Below are 17,076 nucleotides of genomic sequence, written 5' to 3' on the forward strand. Positions count from 1 at the left end.
ATCCAGGGAGTTGCCAAATTCTATCAATGCTTCCTCCACAACCTCTGTCACAGCTGGCACATTTTTTTTACTCACTCAGTTACTATCCTAGGTTTTTCTATTCTGCTGGGGCTGAATGTGTGGCAGTCACTCACAGAAGGTCCCAATGCTGAATAATAATGGAAGCTTGGACCAGCTCCATCATCTCTCTAGCCTGGGCTTCCTTGACCTTGCTTAGGCAGCTTGGTGATCCTCAACCCCTGGAAGCTTATCATTTTTGTGTGGGACTTGAACTGGTGAATTTAAGCTTCAATTTCCCAGAGTAGCAGAGATTACAGTCATGTGCCACTGGGTTGGCTCATATCTGACCCTCTACCCTCCTTCTGGGTGCCTCCCCCCAGTTCTGTCCACCACATAGCTACTGAATACTTAAAGCATAGCTTTGGCCAAGTTGCTGCTCTAGAGTCAGGGTTTTTGAAATCTATAATTTTGGATGGGAAAAATAGATAATTTTATTTTTGCTAAACTCAACTGAAATTTGGAGCAGCAAGGTGGTTCAACAGATAAACTACTAGATCTGAAAGACTCATCTTCCTGGATTCAAATCTGGCCTCAGATTCTTATTAATTATGTGATTTAGGTCACTTAACCCTGTTTGCCTCAGGTTCCCCATCTGTAAAATGACCTGCAAAAGAAAATGGCAAACTACTTTAGAATCTTTGCCAAGAAAATGGGGTCATGAAGGGTTAGACATGACTGAACTACAAAACTGAAATTTAGCAATTTCTTCAATTATGAATGTGGGCAACAGCTATTTTTCTGGAAAGGGGTCTGTAGGCCTCACCAAATGGACAAAAGCTTTCATGACACACACACAGAAACTTAAGAATCTCTGCTCTAAACACTATATCCTGCCTGCAGACAAAGCATAAATTCCTTCGTTAGGCATTTAAAGATGTTTGCAATATGATTCCATTCTATATTTCACCTTATGCACTCCTTTGTTGTTGTTCTTTAGTCATGTTCAATTCCTTGTGAATCCATTTGGGGTTTTCTTGACAATGATACTGGACTGGTTTGCCATTCTTTCTCCAGTTCATTTTACAGATGAAGAAACTGAGGCAAGCAAGGTTAAGTGATTTACCCCAGAGTTATACAACAATTAAATATGCAAGGTTAGACTTGACCTGTGGTCTTCCTGACTCTAGGATCAGCACTCTATTCATTGCCCCACCTCACCTGCCCCAGAGTACTTTACATTCTAGCAAACTGATTTATTTGCTATTTCCTTGCATATGGCACCTTTTCTCGTTTTTAACTTTGCAAAGGATTTTCCACATGCTAAAAGAGATTTCCTCCTCACCCCTATCTCTTGAAATACCTAACTTTATTCAGACCTAAACTCCTATACTATCTCTTACAGAAAGCCTACTCTCTATTTGCCATTACTATCTCAGCCTCCTCAAATTACTTCGTATTTGCATTTTATGTATTTTGCATTTATTTATTTATTTGTTATATATTGCTTTCTCCCAGGGAACTGTAAACTCCATGAGGGCAGGAACAGTTTCAGTAACTGGTACATAATTTAGGCTTAATAAATGTTTATTGAACTGAACTGAACTCTCCAAAAATCATAAAGTGGGCTGGGTGTGTTAGTTCATGTTATATCTCTACCTATGCTGAGATCACACAGGTAGCAAATAGAAAATTTGCCTTTTAAGGTTGAAACTCCTGATTTTGCTCTTTTTTTTTAGGTCACGGGTAGGAGATTCCTCCATTCGGGGACCAAAATACAAGCCTTAGTCATCATCATTTAGTTGCTTTACAGGTTTTGTTTCTCAAAAACAAACAGAAGACATTTTCGTGATCTAAGTTTTCCTTTGTTGTTCTCTGGGCTTTTCAGGCTTGAGTATGAATGAACTTCTTTTCCTTGTACATTAAATGGTTCATAAAGCACAGTGAGCATTATCCTACAGGTGCACAAGCAAAATGAAAAGTCTGGTTTTCTCCTTTTGCAGGCTGAGGCAAATGTATGTTCAAGGTCTCCAAAGTTCTCTTCTGCCTTGAGGAATGCACAGGTGACTATGGCAGCAGCCATTTAAAAAGAAGAATAGGCATATGGTTCTTTTTGGCACAGCATACAAAAGTAATTAAAAATGTTTTAACATGCAGAACACCCCCCAAACTGTAAAATATATTCTGGTGGAAGTAACATTTGCTGCCTGTAAGAGCGACATAATCTCATTAATCTACAGCAGGGACTAATTGTATGGAATCCAACCAGTTGGCTGGACATATGTTGTAAGCTGGATTGCCCATTTGCTAGACCAGATCACAGTGAAGATGTCACGTTTTACTTTGGGCACCAAACCCAAAGCGAGAAGTGCTTAATATTTTTCAAACTTCCTTTTGAAAACTAAAGGTTCTTGAAGCCAAAATTCAACTTTTCAAATTCTGAGAGATAAACTTAAAAAGAAAGCCTACAGAGGAAAGGGACTAAAGATTGGAAATGAGAATGATCCATAAGGTCAGCCTCTGCTGATCAGAGAGAAGCTGAGTAGTGAAACTTTTTGATAATCCATGACAGCCGTGTCAAGTCTTCTGAATCTCAGACATATGCTAGCTTTATTTATTAATTGATTTTATATTTTGTTTATTATGAATGATAGTTCATAATAAGACACAATAATAATAATTATGAATTATCAAGCTTCTGGACATAATACTTTTGTTTTCATGTTTTGATGGATCCATAAGTTTATCTAGGTGAGTCCCTTCATTGAAGCAGATTTCTATCTCTCCATGTCTACTATGAGAGTCATGTCTAGATCCTTCTGTAAATTCTCAAAAAGATCTACTGAGTGACTTAGAGGTATAATTTAAGACAGGGAACCAGGTACCTGATTTCATCTGAATCTTAAATTATGTATATCATTGAAATATTAAATACAGTGCCACTAAAAGTAATATTAAAGAATTGGTAAAGCTAATTTCTTCCAAAGAATTCTTAAACTGCCTATGACTTTTGGGAGTGCAGCCTGAAGAGACAGAGACCATAGAGCTTGAAGAGGTTTTAATCTCTTAGAAGTTATCTAACCAAACCCTGGGCAGCTACTTGGTGCAATGGATAGATTCCTGGACCTGAAATAGCAAGGCTTCTTTTTGAGTTCAAATCTTGCCTCGGATACTTATTAGATATATGACCCTAAGCAAGTCATTTAATCCTTTTAAGGGTTTTTTTTCCATTTTATTTATTTTTCATTTTTTTATTTTTAAAAATGAGGTGGCTAAACAAGATGGTTTCTCAGGTCCACCTTCCATCTATGATCTTGATATTTGTTTTATGTTTCAGAAATTGTTCACACTTTTGAAAGAAAAACAAAGTTTATAATGATGAACAACAATATGGGGGTGATAGCAGTTGTTTATGTTTGCATTATACTTTCACAATATAAAATTTCATTTTTAAAACAAAATTGAGAGGTAGTTAGTACAAATATTATTTATACTCATCTGTGGTGCAGTGGATAATGTCAGATGTAGAGTAGGAAAATTTGAGTTCAAATGTGTCCTTAGACACTTCCTAGATGTATGGCCCTGGGCAAGTCACTTAATCCTATTGACCTGTTTCCTCATCTGACAAAGGAAATGGCAAACTATTCCAATATCTTTGCCAAGAAAATCCCAAATGGGGTTTTGAAGAGTCAAACATGACTGAAAAACTACTGAACAATGACACATGAGGAAATGAGCTTAAGAAGAGTTAAATGACTTGACCACAATATATCTATAGTAAATGATAAGTCAGGACTCAAATTCAGATCTTCTGACTATCCATCTCGTGCTCTTTCCACCATTTCATATGTCAGCTTGCATGGTATGGGGTTTACTAGCAGTTGGGAGAATTGGGGTCTAGTACTAACCCTGCCTTTCATGAGCTGTATGATCCGAAGAAAGTCATTTAGATTGAGTCTCAATTTTCTCCTTTGTAACGAGAAGTTGAATTTGAAAGTCCTTAAATTTCTGAACAGTTCTGAAATTCAATGACATTCTGAGTAGCATTGGTACAACAGATTTGTAGGGATGCCATGGAATTGTATCCTGGTTGGTTGAGTAAGAAGCTTTTAGCTTCTCAGAAGCAAAGCTCTCTATTCTCCTTGACCTCTTTCCTCTCTGCTACATTTGAGGTTGTTGAGTCAAAGGAGGAGATCTCACATTTTGTTTAAAACTATCCAACACTGCACTCCAGAGGTTAGATTACTCTTGTTAGTAGTGAATTGGAAAAAAAGGAAACATGATATGAGGGCAGTAAATTGGAACAGTCACCTAGGTTTGACAACAAGGGAAAGAATTCTTCCGGAACAAGTCCTGACGTTTTCACAAGATTCTACACATTCTCTCAGTCTCCTTTGTAAGCGATTTTGCCAAGTTGGTGGATAGATGGGAGAAATATGTTGACAGGGGTTTTAAAGAACTGAGGTGGTTCAACTTAGCATGGCATTGACTGCTTGTAGGATCTGTAAAACAAGTGACTGCTACCAGCAGGGTGCTGTAATTAAAATGATGCTGGTCCAAGTCTGTGGAGTGAGGAGGTTTCCATTTAAAGATGTGCTGTTTCAACCTATGACCTAAATCTAAACTCCAGACAATGGCTGGTCCTGGCTTTGGAAAGACAGTGGGTATTTGATTTCACTAATCCCTCCTCTTGTGGCAGAGTCAAATTTATTGAACTGAAATCAGATCTATGAGACACATGACACTGAGAAAGTAAATAGAACTTTCTCCATGAAGAATTTTACTCATTCAATTGACAATTCCCAGAGAGTATGCAGTATATGGAACAATAAATATAGCATACAGAAATTCTAAAATACATAGTATTGAGCCTAAAGAAACTATAATCTTGCTTCTTCTAGATATAATGAAAATGATTATGATTGAAGAAGTGTTTTTTAAAGGAAATTCTGTGTGGAGGTATTCTGACCCAGATGTACATGTCATAAAAAGAGATTAAGATTGGAATGTATGACATACACACTGATCTTGGAGTCAGAAGATGTGCATTCAAGTTCCATTTCTAAAATTTACTAGCTATGCAACCATGAGCAAATCACTTACTCCCCATAATAAGCCTTCATTTTTCTGATCTTCAGAATGGGAATAATACCATGTGTACTACTTACCTCATAGGGTTATTGTGAAAAAATGCTCTATCTCAAAGTTCTGCATCAATGCCTTGTTATTATTGTTGTTGTTTTTGGACTAATACTCTGATTTCATTGGCTTAGGAAACTCCTTTTGCCAGTTTAACACCTGCTCTGCCACTTAGAGATGTAGGGAGCTGCCTGGGGCAAAGAGAGGCTAAGTGAGTTGTTTATCAGTACCCAGCCCATATGAGTCAGAAGGAGGATTTGAACCCCTCTCTTTTTGAGTGAGAGGCCAACTCTCTACTACACCAGGATTTCTCAAACTTTTTGGTTTTAGGACTCCTTTATATACTGTAAAACTGAAGACCCCAAAGATCTTTAGTTTAAATTGATTATATCTACTGATTTTTACCAGCTTAGAAATTAAAACTGATCATTTAAAGATATTTATTAATTCATTAAAAATTAGAATAATGTTACATATTGACATAAATGGCAAGTTTTCTGAAATAAAAAATAGGGAGAATATTTTGCTTGAATTTTTTTACAATTTTTTAGATATCTAATTGAATAGAAGATTGCTAGATTCTCATCTCTGCTTCTGCATTCAGACTGGCTACATGTTGTTTTGATTGAAATATATGAAGAAATTCTGACCTCACACAGATATGTAGCTAGAAAAAGCAGAAATATTTTAATAGGTAAATAATGTCAGCATTATAAGGAAGAGAGTTCTATTTTCAAAGATCCCTTGAAAGAGTGTCAGGGATTCCATGTTGCCTTTTATTACTAATTCTGATTTCAGGTCCAGAATAACATGAAAATTTTAGGGAAGCACTTGATGACGGAAACTGGACCTGAGATTTCATCTACTTAGTGACCTGCCATCTGAAAGAGCTTCCTCTAATGATGTAGATCAACACCTTCCCTGCAATTTGTAATCTTAGAGAACTGTCTAGAAGAACAGGAACTCACCCAGGGAAGCCCAGTATGTGTCCAAAGTAGGTCTTCCTGGCTGCAAGACCAACTCTCTGTCTGTTCCATTACACTGTCTCTTTTACATTTGCTAATTTTAGAGAAAAAATGTTTTATATGAGGGCAATGTAGAAAATCTTGAAGGACATTAAAGTTTTTAAGACTGACTTTAAAAATCCAATCTGTTATGGAGGGAAAAAAATGTTACTTTTTCATTTTGTTTGGGAAGGAAACCTGTCATTCTAGAATAAAAGTTGACCTGTTCCTAAGACCATTAGTAGCAGGGACAGGAAGGCTAATTCAGACTTCAGATCTGAGGTCCCACACCTACACTGGCTTTTCTGGGCCATGAAGGATCCTTGCCATTCACTTCCTACATGCCCCACTGGCAATAGTGGTTGGTGCCTGGTTTCTATAGTTAATGTTGACTTTTTAATCCTTTGTCTTTAACTTACTATTCTGGTCTCTGTTCAGGCTGAAGTTGGTCTTTGACCACTTTTGGGACAAAAGAGAACTGTGGATGATTCTTTCCTCTCTGCTCCACTCTGACAAGGCTTCTTGAGTCTGGTCCCTGACCTTCGTGACAACCAATTTTGACTTCGTCTAACATCCCCAACATAAGAGAGTGGAGAGAGAGGTAGGAGGGAGGGAGACATGAGAGGCATCATCTTTATTTACTACTCACAGTTTCATCTGGCAGCTTTCTTTAGAGTCTTTTAGTGGGAAGATCTAGTGATGGTCTTCCAAGACTTTATCTTTTTAATTGTTTGGTTTATCTAGAGAAATGAATTCTAAAAAGATGTGCTTTTTCAAGGCAGTGGGTTAAAATAACTTGAGTTGATATGTTTGTCCCTCAAATTAAAATAGCCTCTTTTTGGCTGACAAAATTAGTTGGAACTGAGGTCTTTTAATTCCAAATAGATAGCATAATGTGGTGGATAGATCTGAGTCAGAAAACTCTGGGTTCAAATTCCACTTTTAACGCTTATTAGTTGTGTGACCTTTGGCAAGTCACTCAACTTTTCTGTGCCTTTATTTTGCAGATGAGGATAAAAGGTTCAAAGACTCCAGTTAGTGCTATTGAAAGGTCAGTTATTAATCTAACCTGCCAAGAATACTTCAGAAAGAGAAGTGAATATTTGTTTCCACCAATTAATTATCCTTTGGTAATTTTCTCCAGCTTTCTCCACTCCATTTCATCCCTTTCATCCCATGCCCGGGTTGAGTTGTATCCTCTACGGAATTGCTATCTTTCCAAAGTCTATTTTGTTCCAGGTATCACTATGCAACCCAGTCCCTAACTAGACCCAGGCTTACATAATTGCTCTGTGAGCAGAGAGCTCTCCCAGGACTGCAATGGCAGGCTTGGCTGCTGCTATATTTGATTTCTGTAGGTCAACAAACAAACGTTAGAAATTAAATAAGCATGCTCATCATGACAGGTTTAGGTGGTTGGAATTAACTTCTGCCTGCGATACCTTGATTCTCCCAGCCCACACAGAATAAGAAGGTCTTGTCCAGGAGTCCTCAAATGAGCACAATTGTCCCTGAGAGTCACTGGGATTTAGTGAGTAGCAGGATCAAGGATGAGCTGCTTCTAAACTGAGGTATTGCCTCTTCTCACATTGATCTGCAGCCTGATGTCTCTCTCTTGGGCTTGTTGAGTGATGGGGTTGGGATTTTTTCCCTTCCATCCCTGCTTTCCCACTACACATGATATAGGTGGAAGAATGGTATAGTGGAAAGAGCATGTAATAGAAATAAGAAGATCTGGGTTTGAATCCAGACTCTCTACTATTTATTGCCTGTAAGTCACTGACCTTTGCATCTGTAAAATGGGGATAGCAATATTTACATTTATATCTGTCCTGGTTATTGCAAAATAAATAAATTCATGAAGATATGTTATAAAGAATTTTACAAAAGTAAGTGATGTTATCTACACTTTATAGTTCATGATCAGTCAGTAAGTGTTTATGAAGCCATAACTTCATATATATTAGGCACTATACCGTGTGCTGCAGATTCAACAGTAAAATGATCCCTGTCCTCAAGGAGATTATGTTATTGGTGACGGGATAAAAAGGATTCTGTAGGTAGTGATTATGGAGACAACTTTTCATTTAGCAAATGAAGTGGGAGTGGAATAAACATCAATTAAGAGCCAGTCACTGTGCTAAGTGCTTTACAAATATTATCTCCTTAGGTTTTCCCAACAATTGTGAAGTAGGTGCTGTTATTATTTCCATTTAACAGATGAAGAAACTGAGGCAGAAATTAAGTGATTTGTACAGGCTTATACAACTAGTAAATGTCTGAGACTGGATTCAGGCTCAAGGTCTTCCTAACTCCAACTCTATCCACTCTGCCACCTAAGTTCTTTCCTCAGGAAAAGGAGACCCAGGGTTTAAGTACACTGGTAAAACAAGTTTTGGAACCCAAGTCTCCTCACTCCAAGTCCAGTGCCCTCTAGTACACTGGCCTCTCAGAAAGCCACTTGTCATTCCTATCTCCGCTGCATTGATATGGCTCTAGAGTAGAACATGTCAAACCCCATATGCAACATTTCTGTAGGAGTCACAATAGTCAGGCAAAGGTTTATCAAGACCTGCAGAACATAGACTTTGGGCTGAGTCAATAGCAGGCAAGATTGGAAATAGGAGGGAACAAAGAGGAATGTAGGTCTGTAGCTCTGGGAGCCCTTTAGTCCACTATGCTAGAATATATGCTTCAGAATAAATGATAGAAACATCAGATGCTGGAGTATGCAAAATCTGAAGGTTGTAGGGAGGCAGGTAGTTCAGTGGCAAGTAAGTGCTCACGACCCAGCGTCAGGAGGCTTGGGTGTGAGATTCCGCTCTGTCGCCCATGATCTGTCTGAAGTTGGCAAGATCGCTGAAGATTTTTGAATCATAGTTCCCTCTTACTAACAATGAGGGTGATCACACTTGTGTCCACAGGGTTTTTGTGAGGAACAAATAGAGATATATGAAAGCCCTTTGTTATCACAAAGGACCTATGCCCATTTAAGTAGTTATTGTTATTACATAGTGTTTCTCGAGTAGGACATTTAGATTTTTCTATGAGGTTTACCTTGGTCATTTCAAAATGTATTAAACCTCTCTCCCCCATATCAACAGCCCAGATTGGTGTGCAGATATCAAATATTTTTTAAAATACTGGTACATCAATCACTCAATAATGGTTTATTGAACTCAATAATATTAGAGGGGGCAGAAAAATTCCTTAATTATTGAGCATTTGGAAGAAATTGAAGAAAAATTAATGGATTTGATTATGGAAAAATAAGGCATGGCAAAAAGTCAGGTATATAAAAAAATTTAATATTCAAAATATCAAGAAAAGAAAAAATCTTTATGGTAAACATTTTTTGTTTATTTTTTATAATAAAAATATTTTATTTGTTTTTCCAACTACATACAGTGGTAGTTTTTACCAATTATTTTTTTTGTAAGGTTTTGAGTTTTACAATTTTTCTCCCTCCCTCCCTTCCTTCCCCTCTCCCCTTTCTCCTGACAGAAAGCAATCTGATATGTTTTACATTTGCAACTATGCTAAAGATAGATATAAATTGAATATGCTGTGAGAGAAAAAATCAGATCCAAAAGGAAGAAAGAAAACTCTAGAGATAGCAAAATTACAGAATAATAAGACAACTTTTAAAAATCGAAGGTAGTAAGCTTTGGTCTTCATTTAAACCCCACAGTATCTTCTCTGGATACAAATAGTATTTTTCAACACAAGTCTCTTAAAATTATCTTTGATTATTGTATTGCTGAAATGAACAAGTCCATCAAGGTTGATCATCACCCCATGTTGTTATTAGTGTGTATGATGTTCTTCTGGTTCTGCTCATCTCTTTCAGCATCAGTTCAAACAAGTCTTTCAAGGCTTTTCTGAAATCCCATCCCTCATGATTTCTTAGAGAACAATAGTGTTTCATCACATACATATACCACAATTCATTCCTCAATTGATAGGCATCCCCTCAATTTCTAATTTTTTGCCACTACAAAAAGAGCTGCTATGAATATTTTTGTACATGTGGGATTTTTACCCTTTTTTCATGATCTCTTTAGGATACAGACCCAGTAGTGATATTACTGCACAGTTTTATAGCCCTTTGGGCATAATTCCAAACTGCTCTACTAATAATACATTAGTGTCCCAGATTTCCCACATCACCTCCATCATTGATCATTACCCTTTCTAGTTATATTGACCAATCTGAATGGTATGAAGTAGAAATGAATATTTTTGACAAAAATATCATTTAGATTTTATAAGGTACGGATACAAATTTACTAGAATCATGCCCATTTCCTAATGGATTAGAAGATTAAAGTATATGAATAGGAAATTCTCAAAGGAGGAAACCACATTGTTACTAACCATTTGAAAATTTGTTCAAACTTTCTAATAATGAAAGAAATTGAAATTAAAACTGTTTTGAGGAACCGCCTCACAACCATACCTATCCAATTGACAAAGATAGTTAAAATGATAAAAACTCACTTATGGTGAAGTTGTGGGGAAACAGAGGAACTATGAATTGGTACAATGTTTCTACAAAGCAATCTAGCAATACAATTTAATAGTTATCAAAAATTGGAACTTTTGACTCATGAACCTACAATTCTGCCTGTATTCTAGGATTCTTTTAGAAGGGGAAATATACCTGTCTAGAAATATTCACAACTTTGAAATAGTAAAGCAGAAAAACACCCTAGAAACAATCTGTTGTTCAGAGATTCTGGAAAGGTTCAACAAATTGTGGTATATGGTTGCAACAAAATAATATGAAAAAACATATGAAGTGTAGGTTTAAGAAAGCATGATTAGCACAATATATACAATGACTTTGACTATGTCATATAAGAACAATAACTACAAAATTTGAAAAAATACTAGAAGAAAGAACTCAACAGGAGACATTGAAGCAAATGGAATTTTCTCTTAATTTTGCTAATGCATTTTAAAAAAGATTATTAATAATTTTAAATTTATAGTTTTTGCATAACATTTTTGTTTTTTTACTTGAATATTACAATTCAGAGTTACTAAGCTCAGAAAATTACAGATACAAATAAATTCATAGATTTTGCAAATACCAAGAATAATAAGAAGTTTGAAAAGATATTTAGGAGGTGATGTTGGGTGATGAAAGAAGAAATAGAATTAAAAGAACACATTGAGTATGGCCATTAAAAACATTACAATACTAGTGACATTTTATTAGTTCACAGAAAGGGGATATTGAACAAAACAAGATTCTTATTATTTTGTCAAAGATTACATTTTGAACTCAAATATAAATAGATAGGAATTGAAGATATTATTTGGAGTTGTATTCCCACCTTTATTTGTTGGAGTTTACTGATTTGTTATTGTTTATAAGTTTTTATAAAAAAATTAATAAATTAATTACTTAGATCTTAACAAATATATTCAAGTATACAGATATGAAGTATGGTTGAATTCCATCACAACAGATTCCAAGAGACTGAAAGATTCTTTGAGTTAATAGACATTTGATTGAAATAGGTTGGCCATCACCTAGAATTTAGAAATTTCTTGTCACTGAGATTTTTATGGGTTGTATCCCATAGAGATAGGATAAAAGCAATTCTATTTCTCTATTAGAATTGATTTTAAATAAGTTAAAATACAATCTAATGTAATAAGGGCAAAAGTAGATAATCTCTGGAAATGGAGAAAAAGGCAAAGGTGTACAAAAATAAGAGGAAAACAAAAGAGGGAAAATAGGAAGAAGGAAATGGGACTTGCTCTTATTGTACACAGACTCTCAAATTTGAACCTGAGCAAGAACAAGAATACCCTAGAGTGGTTCTTTGGAATGAACAGGCAGATGGCTGCCTGTCATTATGCTTTAGATGGGATGATCCTCAAAACTGGAGTGTTTGTATTTTTATATAGTGCTTTGAGGTTTTTCAAATCTCTTTCTTTTCTCATTTTATCCTCACCACAACCTTTGAGAGGTAGATACTATTAGCTCCAGATAATATTCTACAGGTGAATAAACTGAGTCAGAAAGAAGTTAAGTGACTTGTCCAGGGTCACTAGTAAATATCTGAAGTTAGATCTGAACTGAGATCTTCATGGTATGAGATTCAGTACTCTAGCCACTGAACCACCTAGCTGCCTTGAATAAAGAGCTTCCATTTCATGGTTTGTGAATAGTTAAATATTTTGCTTTGTCTGTACAAGGATAAAATATTTGCATTCAGCATATATTAACATAAAAGGAAAGTATTTGTAATTAAGAGTGAAGAATTTCAAGGAGGAACATAATAAAGTTAGCACATTGTACAGAACTTTTCAAATCAATTTTCCATCATTGCCCTCTGGTGGCCAATCCTGGAAAATATATTTGCTTCGTACAGAACAGAAGGGGTATCCAAAATGAGAAAATGTAGCGATCCTTTTCCCGTAGGATTTTCTTGCTGTTACTACTTGTAAAATTAAAGACACAATTTTCCCTTAAGAAAGTTTTGCAGTCATAGGAGATGGGCTGCTTTTACAAAAGTTTTGGTTAGTTTGTTCCTTACAGTTTTGTTTTTGTTGTTAAAGAAAACATATCAAAGCCAAATGGTTTGCTGATCACCTTATTTCTAGAGTAACGTAAGTAATTTTGTGACAATTTATATCCCATATTAGAAAATGTTTTATTAGAGAAAATATTTCATTATTTACAAGCATTTCTTTTTCTTTTCAACTTGTGAGATTTCTAAACAGACTTTATTCTCTGCCTATGACTACTACTGGCTCAGTCTGGTTATGAAGCCCTTTGGAAATTGAGCTGAATATCCATGTTTATATCAATATTCAGGAGAATTAGAATTTAGTGGAAAGAAAATTGTAAGAAAATCATCCTCATTTTTTCTCCATCATACCAATGTATATATGCTGATTTTGTTGCCTGATGTAAAACACATATGATATTCTTCTGAAAGTTTAGTGGTTCTTCATAATTGCTTTTATATTAAAATGTAGAACATAGTCTTGGCTGTCTGCCATGATGCTTTAGATGGTAGATGCTTTAGTGAAGCTGAGTGTTTGCATGAATGGATGAGAGTAATGTCAGCTTACACTTGGTTAATGGACCAGATCCCAGAAAATATTGATCTGTGTTAAATCAGAGGGAGATCTTCAGTGGGGTACTACTAAACAGGGATCTTGGCCCTGTTCAGCTTAACATTGATTGCATAGATAGTGATTGTATAGATAATCTGCAGATGACACAAAACTGGAAAGGATAGCTAATTCATGGAATGAGACGACTATTATCAAGAAGGTCCTCACAGGCTGGGATAATGTAAGTGTAAATTCTGCCCTGGACCTTAAAACGACAATAACAAAAATATAATAAAACACCCAAACAACTGTGTAAGTACAGAATGGGGCAGTTAGGTTGCACAGTGGAATGTCAGGCTTGGAGTCAGGAAGACCTGAGTTCAAATCAAACCTCAGACACTAGCTGTGTTACCCTGGGCAAGTCACTTAACCCTCACAGGATGAGAAAAGCTCGGTTTTTCTCATCTGTGAAATGAGTTGAGAAGGAAATATCAGACCACTCCAATATCTTTGCCAAGAAAACCTCAAATTGGATCATGAAGAGTCAGACTACACTGAAATGTGAACAAATACAAGAAAGGAAACGGTCAGATTACATCTGGAGTAGTATGTCCAGTTTTTCAGTCATCTTTCAGAAGAAACACTGACAAACTAGTGCAAGATTAAAGGAGAGTAACCAGGATGGTGATAAAATTGGAGAGGAAGTTGATTGATTGATGTTTGTCCTTCTTTCTCATTAAGGATTAGCTATCTGCCCACAGAAGAGAATACTTAGTTGGAAACAAAAAGGCTAACAATATTCAACTATTTGAAAGACTGTTATATTAAAATGTGTTTAGACTTATTCTGCTTAGCCCAGGAGTGCATAAAAGGAGCAAAATAGGGAAGCAGATTTCTATGAAGAAATGAAGAACTAACTAATAACTAGAAATGTTCAGAAATGGAATTGGATGACTTAGGGAGTAGTTTTCTCACCTTCATAGAAGACCTTCCTGGAGAGGTTGGTGATGTCACAGAGGTTCTGATTTTGGTGTTAGATCTACATGATCTTTAAGGCTGTTTCCAGTTGTAAGATGGTTCTGATTTTATTGGTAATTGTGGGGCACCAGGGTTTCTGGAACCACATTGATAATCTTGAATCATTTTTTTATTCTTTCCTCATACCTATAGTTGATCCAAGAAAACCTAATATACTTAGGGTATAGTTTATGACTTCTCTTTCCCAAACATAGGCAATAGGTATATCTAGTTCCTGTTTAATCATTAAAGGTGTCAAATGCATATAATGTATAGGCAGTCTATATAAAATGTTTAGGATGTAATGAATTAACAAGAGCCCCCAAACAGAAGTAGAAATACATAAAAGTCCTCAAATAGTCCACCAATGTCATTTGCAAAGGAGTTCAGTCCAGACAACTCTGATGAAATCTCCTTCTGATTTTAGTTGTTTGGGTTACTCATGAAGCACTAAAACTGATGATGTTCAGGAAAGAGCATTGTTCCGGTGGGGAGCTTAGATTATAGGCTCATGCTATGGAAGAAATTGAAAATCCCTCTTTTTCCCCATAGGAGTTGGGGTTTATGAACATTGCCTATAAACTACCCACTCAAGCCATGGAGTAGTGCACTCCATTTAATTGATCATCTTCATTCCCTTGCTGAGGATGTAGTAGAGATTCTGATTTCTATAGGAATAGGATTTTCATGACTTTTAAATTCCTTTTCAAATCTAAGATGATTCTATGATTCTCTTAATATTCCAGGAAAATAAGGAAATTAGTCATTTAAATGTTGTTCGGTCATTTTTTTTTTTATCCCGTCTGACTCTTTAGGACCCCATTTGGGGTTTTCTTGGCAGAGATACAGGAGTGGTTTGTCATTTCTTTCTCCAACTTATTTGACAGATGAAGAAACTGAGGCAAATAGTGACTTGGCCAGGGTCACACAACTAGTAAGTTTCTCAAGTCCAGAACTGAACTGAGGAAGATGAGTCTTCCTGATTCCAGGTCTGGTGCTCTATCTGTTAGACCACCTAACTACCTGTTCTACCATCCATTAATCCTGTCTTTTCAGAATTTAAGAAAGAGCTCTATCAACTTGTTTTTGTCTACTATGAAGTTTACTCATCCTTATGAGTCTCAGTCAGCTAACCATCAAAAATTCCCTCACTCCTAACAGTGAAGTTTGAGTAGATTTGCCTATATTCTCTCCCAACCTACAAAGACCAGTGACTTGTGATCCCATTCAAATGATTGGGGAAGTTGTCCTATTGATTAGAGGTTCCCTTGACCAATCCTTCCTTCCTTCCTTCCCCTTATACAGTGAATGATATTGACCACTGATATAAGACCAGACATACAAATAGCTAAATTTTTTAGAGTTCCTGGGATTTTGAAAATCCCAGGATGAAAAAAGCTAGTTTGCTGCTTCCCTCCTTCCTCAGTCAGAGTGTCTGAAAACACTAGTGCTGTGTAGACAGCTTTAAAATTAGCACAGAGCAGAGCCCCTATGCTTCAGGAACTTGAATCCAGTTCTGCTTGACCCTGAGGCTGATTTTCTCCCCATTACACTGTACCACCTCTCTAGTTATACATTGAATTCTTCAATCCTAGGATTCTCAGCTCAGTGCACAAGCAATACTGGTCCCTTTGCCATGGAATAGTGCTGGCACCATATCATGAAACTATCACTCACTGTGATACACGTCCCAAATCCTGGGCTCTCTTGGGCACTATCTTTCCAAAACACACTAGGAAAGAGCTCAGAAGAACTGTGATTCAGATATGCTATATGAGACAAAAAGCTGATTACCACCTTCTCATCATTGCTCCCCTCCCGCTGGTATAATGGCTTCAGAGGGAGGGGGTGCAATTCCCCATCTTTCCCCTGTACATCTTTTCTCTCAGATCAGGGCTCAGTGGAGGCTTGCCAGATCTCCACCTCCTGGCATTTGTTTGGATCATCACTCAAGTCACTCTCTCCTGTACACATCCACTTAACCCTTTCACTTCAACTCTATTTACTAACTACCCTTTTCAAACTCTTTCAATACAGTCTTAACCAAATTACAAAGACTAGCTCTCCTTGGGTCTTTGCTTTTTGTTCTCCAAGAATAGTTTCATTCATGCTACTACTACTGTAGTAAGGGGAATTCCTAAGAGGGTTTTAAATTTATTAGGGACCTCATTTGTGGTTTTCTTGGCAAAAAAAACTGAAGTGGTTTGTCATTTTCTTCTTCAGCTCATTTCACAGATGAGGAAACCGAGGCAAAGAAGATTAAGTGACTTGCTTAGGGTCACACAGCTAATAAGTGTCTGAGGCCAAATCTGAACTCAGGGTAATGAGTCTTCCTGACTTTAGGTCCTGCACTTTATCCACTAAACCATCTAACTGCCTATAACGTTAAATAAACCCAGGGATGTAAGGTGAAAGGGAACTCCCAGGTATTCTACTCTATCTCTCCATCCCTCTCCCCCATTTTTAACATATAGAAGAAGAAAATGAGACCTGGAGAAGTTTAGTCACTGACCCAAAGTCACACAGATATTAAATAGCAAAATCAGAATTTGAATCCAGCTCCTCTGACTCAATCCTAGGCCTTTACATATACCTCTAGGGTCCAGGGCAACCTGAATAGCCCTAAGAAATACTCATTATCAGACATCATGCCCTCTTTGGGGATCATCTTCTTCAAATTTTCCTGGGAGAGAAGCAGGGTCAATTTTTCCCCAATGACTTCACATAGAGATCTGAAAGTTGGGCTGCTCAGGCAAAGGTACTGATAAAACATTAAATTCTTTCAGTTCCATCATTTTCCTAAATCTTTTTCCTGTTGATATTCCTTCTTGTTCTCTTC

This window comes from Macrotis lagotis, chromosome X (assembly GCF_037893015.1).
Source record: "Macrotis lagotis isolate mMagLag1 chromosome X, bilby.v1.9.chrom.fasta, whole genome shotgun sequence".
NCBI classification, from domain to species: domain Eukaryota; kingdom Metazoa; phylum Chordata; class Mammalia; order Peramelemorphia; family Peramelidae; genus Macrotis; species Macrotis lagotis.